Here is a 7896-nt window from a genome sequence, read left to right as displayed (position 1 = left end):
GAAATCCTGGCAAGGGGAGCTGCACCCTAATCCCTCAGCCACTTAATAAGCCATGAAGAGACATACTAATGGACAAATCTGATCAGGTAGTCACAATAATTTCAATGCAAAAGCAATGCTTCCAAATGGAGAATTGCATAAAATGATGCCAGTGCCAAATCTGGCAGGTAAAAAGCATTGCCACCCTGATTTTAGGCACCTTTATATGCACAAAATTATCTTACTGCCTCTACATAGGGGATAGCTACTGTTTTAGAAAAAGAAAAAGCAAACTGAAAAACTCTACTGTGAACTCGCTATGGTCTAACCTCCTGATTGTACTTGTACTTGAAAATTTCATTAGAAAATAATTACAGAGGAACCAGAAATATTACAGAGGCCTCATCACCAGACCTGGGAGGTTTTCTTGGCAGCAGAGCAGCTTTAGGCAGCACTGGAAGACTTCTGACTATTTTTACAAAGCGAAAGACAGCCTCTTCCTAAACACCACTTTGCAGCAAAAAGGTTTTTGCCTGATAATACAATCTTTTTCAGAAAATAAACCAGGTTTCCTATTGGGATGTATGCGACAGATGAACAGCTGCCTATTGAGGCTGCAGTTGCCGTTGGAGTTAACTGCTGTAACGCAGCCGCTTCCCACCGAAGGAAGCTCATGACAGAGCTGCCCTCTTTCCTCATCCCTGTTTGTTATTTCAACAGACCCAGCAGCAGCCACGAGCGGAGAGAACGAACAAATGGGAATAAAAATAAGTCCTCAAAGACATGCAAAGCATTAGCCAATTTTTTTTTTTTTTAATCTTTCTGCTTGGCCTTATATCTATCGTGTTTGACGATTCAAATGGCAGAGGGATTTATTACAGCAAAACCAGATCAAATATAACCCTTGGGTAAGCATTATACTATATGTACCTCCTTCTAAATAAAAGTGAAGTGGCTGCTTTGCTTTGTCTTAGCTAGGAGGAGTTTGTCCTGCAATGAGCTATGAGGTCAGAACAGTTCCGCTCTGAACAGCGGGGTGTGAACAGCCACACACGCCACCAAAATTAAATATATACTAATCACAGGTGAACTCAAACTGTTGAGGCCCGATGGTTGAATAGGTCATTTCTGAGTTGCAGAGTCCGGCTCACATCCCAGCTATAAATGCCTTGAGGGGGAAAAACGGGATGGTTAGGGTAACACTCCCTGTGGCAACCTGAGCATCTCCACGGTGATGCTGCTGCAGCGGGAAGATGTCTCTCTGCCTTGCTCCGAAGAGGCCCTGTCCCCCCAAACCTCATTCAGAGAAGGGGATCTACACAGCCCTGACAAGTACAGCCTGCTCCAGAAACCAAGAGCCTGTGAACATACGGCTCACACTAGGTACCTACGCATCCCTCGGCTTTATGCAGAGCATCTCAGCATCTCCAGGAGCATTCCCGGGAATTAGGGTGCTGCTGCACCAGCAGTCCTGGAGCCCTAAAGCCCAGAGAGCCACAGGTTTCATTCAAGCCAATTATAGCACATTATAAATAGAGGAACCTGCTTGGTTTGGAACAGGCAAATAGCGAGCGGCAAGTTCTGCTTCCACAAATAGCCGGGGGAGCTGGTAAGGCCAGGCTCATGTCAGCTGGCCTGAGAAGTGCTGGGGTTAAAATGACATCGCTGGGGAGCAAGGAGGTGCCCCCCACCCTGGCCAGAAACTGGGGTGGACAAGCCTAGGTGCCGATCATCAGTGCAGTCAGACTCTGCTTTCGCAATGCCTTTATCCTATTTATCTGCAGGAAAATGGGTCTTTCATCCTACATATTCCTCGAGTCTTTTAAGTCCACAAACTTTAATAATCACAGATACACTTTTATAGGCAAGCAGGTGCTTTTGTAATGATTTTAAGCACATTCACAATATACAATACAAAAAGCAGACAACTCATTGGTTCATTACCTATTCTTAGAGAGCCAGAGGGCAACCAACTCACACCGAATTAAATCAGGCGCCTGCTCAGAGCAATCCCCAACAGGGAAGGCATCCCATTCTCTAATTGTAAAACACTGCATCATTTTTCTAACCTTTGAATATTATTGATTTATCTTTTTTCTTTCAGGTGTGGAGACAGAAATGCCAAGCGTGATGTCAGCAGGCAGCAGTACATGGCACAATTGCTCTTTCCAAAAGCGGAGCACTGAATGCCAACCAAAGCACTGGCTAGATATTGCATGATAAGAGACAAGCTACGCTGTGCGTATCTGGGGCAAGGGAGGCGAGGGTTTGACCCCTCAAGCCCCTGAGGTTTGCTCTGCCAAGGCCAGGTTGCTATATCATTATGCTAAGGGTAATCCTGTTAGGCAAACACATCAAACAAATAGTCATTCCCAATTGCAGATCTTGTCTAGGCAAATCTAACCCCAGGTTAAAAATGTGCTGAGTGCGCAGTCCTGTGGCGCAGCACGCTAGGAGCTGAGTGAGGGATATGTGGGGTCTTCTGTGCCCCAGACACGGGTGCAGGCACTACTCTCTGAGGCTCAGGCTAATGCCTGGGAGTGTCTAAAAATTGCAACGAAGTAAGTTCCCTCTCTTTCCCCTTCACTTCTTGTGCAGAAGAGGACAGATGACTCTTATGTCAGGCTGTTTTGCTTCTATATTTATGTCCTGCCTTAGGCTCACAATGTTCAGCTCAGATGCAATCCAGTCTGGTCGTATTAATACATCTGGGAAAATATTTTTAACAACCAACATCAAGCTGAAGGCCAAAATCATCCACAGGCGCCAGGATCTCTCCGACCCCTCTCATCCGCTTGCTTACGAAACAGAAAGGCTCACCCAAAGGTACTTTTTTTGTCTTTTAAGGGCCAAGTACACTTTTCAGCTTCCCCCTGTAACATACTAGATCAACTTTAATCCCTGCTGCAGCTCTGGGAGTTTCCCTAGATTTCCAAAAGGCTGAACGAGGCTCATTTATTACAGGTGCCAAAATCAAGGCTTAATGAGGGGTGGCCCACAAACCTAGGCAGGACACTGATGGTAGCCTGTGATCATCCCTGAGGGCTTGTGAGATGCCTACAGCTGAAGGATCTTATCACCTCACTGCCCACCTCACTTCTGCCAGAACACTTTTCTGCACTCTCTGTCAAGGAACCAGGCTAAAAAATAAGATTCAAAGCCTAAAAATTGGGTTATCCCACCAGTGGACACTGACAACCTCAACAGATCCATGACACCAGTTGAGCCATTTATTCAGCCTCCCACCACCGGCACTGACGTTCGGCAGCAGTCAACCCTCATGTTACGTGCTTCCTCCACGGCCAGCAGAGGCATTTCCTTTCTAAAACGAAGCATTTCAGAGCTTCACTTGGGTCCCCAAGCATCATTTGGGATGCAGAGTTTTGGACGGGTGTCACATTGGCTCAGCAGCAGCCAGGAAACAAGAGTAACAAGAGAAGGCTTGTTCATTTTGCTGTTTCCAAAGCAGCTTTTCTTTCATGCTGTGGGTCAGGATGGAGCTGACCCTGTAACGTAGCAGAGGAAGCAAAGCAGCCAGGGTTATGGGCAGCTCAGGCTCCATGTAAAATCATGACTCATAAGAAGTCAGGCAAGTAGAGAGTGACTGTAATACAAAGGAAGACTGAGGAGGAAGAAGAGGTGGGTGCTGAGCGAGGCAGAGCGGGGGTGAGCGGTGAGAACGGGGTGCAAGGCCACAACTCCTCCCCTGGATGGAGTGATGCTGTCCGATGGTTTCACCAAGGGAGCCAGGAGCAATGCTCCAACCCAGATCACCGCTGACTCTCTGGGGCATCTTCAGCGGTCTTGTTTCTGAAATGAAAATATTTTCCCACTTCCCAGGAAAATTTCTGTGCCTTTTTTCCAAAGCAATTTGAGATTCTGAAATGAAAGGACAGGGTGATTTGTAACAGCCACTTGCCAATATGCCCCCCTGAAAAATGGAGATGGGCAAAACAGGCACATGAAAGGCGTGGACGCGATGGACGTTACAGACTCAGAGGTGGGTGTAGGAGGGGGGTGCTGTCCCCTCCGCATCTGATGTGCAACAGGCATCCGTGGTGAGTTGCCCTCACCACCAGGCAGGCAGGAGACGCGTCCTCCTCCTCCTTGGGGACGGAGAGGACAGTCCCCGGGCAGCCTTCCTCAGCTGCCCTCCCATCCCTGGTCCTGCAGGCAGCCAAGGGCTCTGCTGCCTGCTTCCCCGCTGGGTAGTCCGGAGATAATAGAAATAAAGGGTGAGCTCCTCAAGTGAGGAACCAGCACCAGCAGAGGAAAGGAAACAGAAAGGTTTCTGGAGAAGATGTTTATCTAAGGCTTCCACGAGGTGTCAGCAACAGCTACTATTCATCACAGCTGAACAGAGGTGCCTGGGGCCGCCATCCGCCTCTTCACCTGGCAAGTCCTCGCCAAAGGAGAGAAGTCCTGCCTAGTGACCGCCAGCAGCTCTGCCTTCTTGTCTCCCCACAGGCCAGCACCGCATGACCAGCCTCTGTCCCCTGTCTAACACCACAGAGCAGAGGGGTCCCCACGCAGAGCCAGGACCCCAAGGACCAAACCAATATACTTGCATATTACCCCTGACCTAAAGAGCTCACTGGCTAAAACAAGATGGTCGAAGCGGCGTTACTGCACCGGTTCTGCAGATGGGATGCGGGTGACACAGCGAGATTAAGCTGGAGGTCAGTGATGTACCTGCGGTGGGAGGGCGACATGCAGAATCTATATTCCAGCCCAGCACCCCTACTGCAAACCCCTGACTCTCCTCGCTCATTACTTCTCTCTGAAGATGTTTAATTTTAGCTAAATGGGACATTAGGCATTTCTATCTGACCCACTGACGAGGACCCCAGAGCCAGAGGCTTAAAGCAAAGCGGCAGCTCTGCTGCTCCAGCCCACCACGGGTCTGGGGCTGTTGTCCGAACTCTGCTGACCTTTGGTCCTGAGCCTGCTTTCGAGAGAGGAGACTGGTAAATGTTCAGAGTCAAACCCGCGCCCAAAATCCTTGCAAGGGCTGGAGTAAAACCCCTATCTTTCAGCCTTTTCAAAAATGAGGGATGCACTCTTTGCCCATCTTCCATCTCATGCTCAAAACCAGCACTAAACATTAACTATGTTCAGTGTGCTCACTGATACTACCTACTTGCAGATTGCTTTTAATTACACCCACGATCGTGTCCATTAAGTCAATATGATCCTGCCCTCAATTTAATGAAAACCTCAGGAAACAAATTATGCCTGCCACAAGAAATGGCAGAGCTTTTCCCTTTGTCCCATTACGTGTCTGGGTTTTGGTAGCGTTAAGCGGGTTTTACTTGGTCACTGGCTGGAGAAACCAAAGGATCAATGTCCTGGAGGAGAGTGAAGAAAAAAATAGGTCTGAGAGGACACGTCACATTACTCAGACATGGTCACACCAACGGATTAATCTTCGTCATGTGCCAAGGAACCTGTGATAAGCCCTCTCATAGTCGGATCAGTAATAAGATCAGTTACTTAATTCAAAGTGATTAAAAGCAGTCCAGACTGCAAACAAACAAGTCATGTCCGTGGGTCTGCACGTAAAATAGGTATCACAAAATTAAAACCTTTCTGGGCTGTTGTGTTTTGTCACTAGTGCTGGGCACGCTATAAACAATTCTGGGGGCAAATGCAATACTTTTTCTCCAGTGCAACCCACAAACAGGCTGCCTTTCCTACAGGCAGGCTCCTGCTTCGAATGTATGTGACAGATATATTTTGCAGACAGGGGCCAGCCTCTGGGTTACCCACCGGCTGTGAGGCCGCGAGCACTCAGCACACTCTGGTCTATTTTTAATCCAGTGCTGGGTACCGAAGCACCCTATGGTTGTAGCTGGTCCCCCCACCTCCATAGGAGAGCTTGGCCTGAGAAAAACAGTCCTGCTTCCACGCCAAAGACATGAATTTCCTACACAAAATCCAATTTGGCTTTGTGACTACATTAATCGCCTGCCTTTGGGCTCCGGCACCACTTGCCTTGCCCAGGCATGTGTGGAAGATGAGTGGAAAGGGCTGGGCAACCTGGCTCATCACCATGCTGGACATCCAAATTGATGGCAATGTCCCGGCGACGGCAGGGAAAGAATCTGGGATTTGTAGTCAGGCAGGGCCACCTCCCGGCGCAGGTGGCACGCAGAGATGCGGCAGGTACCGCTGTCATCAGTGACAGGCACCGAGGCACGGGCGGGTGAGGCTGCGCCGGACACAAAGGAAGGGCTATAGAATTAGCTATTTTTAAACCACTTCTTTTGATCCTGCGCTTTGGTACAAATTATCCCATGCCTGCAGTAATAGGATGCGGCTGACAGGCGAGTGCCCCAGCGATAGCAGGGAGTGGTGGCAGTGGCTGCCTTTAATGAGTTTTCATCCGGAATCGGACACGAGGGATGAAAGAGGATTTTCCGTGCCGCGGCTGACATCCGAGACGCCAGGAACTGTGGTGGATCCGCGGGGATCCTCAGATGACGAATCGCAGTGACAAATGCTGGACGTAATTCTCACCGGCAGTGCAGCTCAGCACATGTTACCCTGATTTCTCTTCCCTCAGATGTGGTCACCAAGAGTTTCTGAGTGTGACAGTGGCGTGCAGTGTCCTGCCCGGCTCACCCACCTGCCCACATACCCTCGCACGGACCCCCGGGTTTTGGTGTGAGCATCGCGTGGCAGGGAAGAAGTTACAAAGCTAACCGAGCACAGTTTAAGCATTGTTTCCCTGGCTGAATGGCGGTTCAGAAGAGGCGTGACAAAGGCAGCGGTTGTTCCTCGCCAGCTTCGTTCTCATCGGGGTCAAGGGGAGGGCTGGCAGCATGCTGCCGGCTCCCTCCCTGCCACCCGGGCGGCTTCACAGAGAGGGCTGCAAGGAAGGGGGGGCATTTCAGCAGACGCCTGGCGAGCCCCCCCAGTGCGTGCTGTCCCCCACGTCGTGCTGGGACACGTGGAAAGCGTCGCCTGTTCCAGCAGCGGTCGGCAGCAGCTGTGCTCCCGCTCTGGCGAGGAGAATGCTGGGGGAACCGCAAGGACGGAGAAACCAGAGGTGTTCGCCACGAACCTGACAGCGACTGGCATCGGCCGCCTGCGGAGAGTCTGATTGCGCCTTCCTGATTGAGAGAGCGATGGCTGCAAGAGGGGGAGATGCTGGGGGGCAAACACACAGTGTGCAAGAGGGAAATGCTCTGAACCCGCCTTGGGGAGGGATAAGGATGGAGCAGATCCCAGGATTTGCTGTCAGTAAGGAGGCCTTATGAGAGAGGAGATCTCAATAATGACAGCACTTGCTTTACCAACGCGTGGCCGTTACCTGTACAGGTGCATTTTAGGGCCAAGGGACTGCAGGCACCCCAGGGGGGAGCCCCTGGTGCAGGGCTGCCCGCAGTGCCGGGCTCACCCCACACCATGACCCTCTCCTTGCTCCTCTGTAGCCAAAACCTGTTGGGTGACCGTCAGCAGGAAGGGCTGCAGGCAAATGTCACTATCTGGGAGACGAGCGAGAGCCACGAGTTTTGCAGCGAGCACGTGTGCGCACACACGTGGGAGCCCACAGCCGCCGCCGGCCGCGGGCAGGGGGTGAAGCCGAGAACTGGCGTGGGTCCGGCTGGGCCCTGCCAGGGCGGGCAGGGAGGTGTGACACCGCCTGCCTGGGACCCCGTGCGCGCAGGGCGCTGCGCGTCTGCCCCCTCCGACGCCCAGGAGCCTGGGTGTCCCAAAGCCCCTGCGCACAGGTCTCCCTGTGGCCCAGCCGCCATGCCCCCATGCATCCACGTCCCTGTGTGCCCTGGACCCCATAGACTCAGCACCCTGTAACCCCACGGACCCCATGCTGTCTGCACCCCATATCCCCCAGGAGCCCATATCCCCAGGGACCCCGTGCTGTCTGCACCCCACACCCCCATATCCCCAGGG

The sequence above is a fragment of the Haliaeetus leucocephalus genome, unplaced genomic scaffold (genome assembly GCF_000737465.1).
Source record: "Haliaeetus leucocephalus isolate CR32 unplaced genomic scaffold, Haliaeetus_leucocephalus-4.0 Scaffold932, whole genome shotgun sequence".
Classification (NCBI taxonomy): domain Eukaryota; kingdom Metazoa; phylum Chordata; class Aves; order Accipitriformes; family Accipitridae; genus Haliaeetus; species Haliaeetus leucocephalus.
This window is presented reverse-complemented; position numbering follows the sequence as displayed.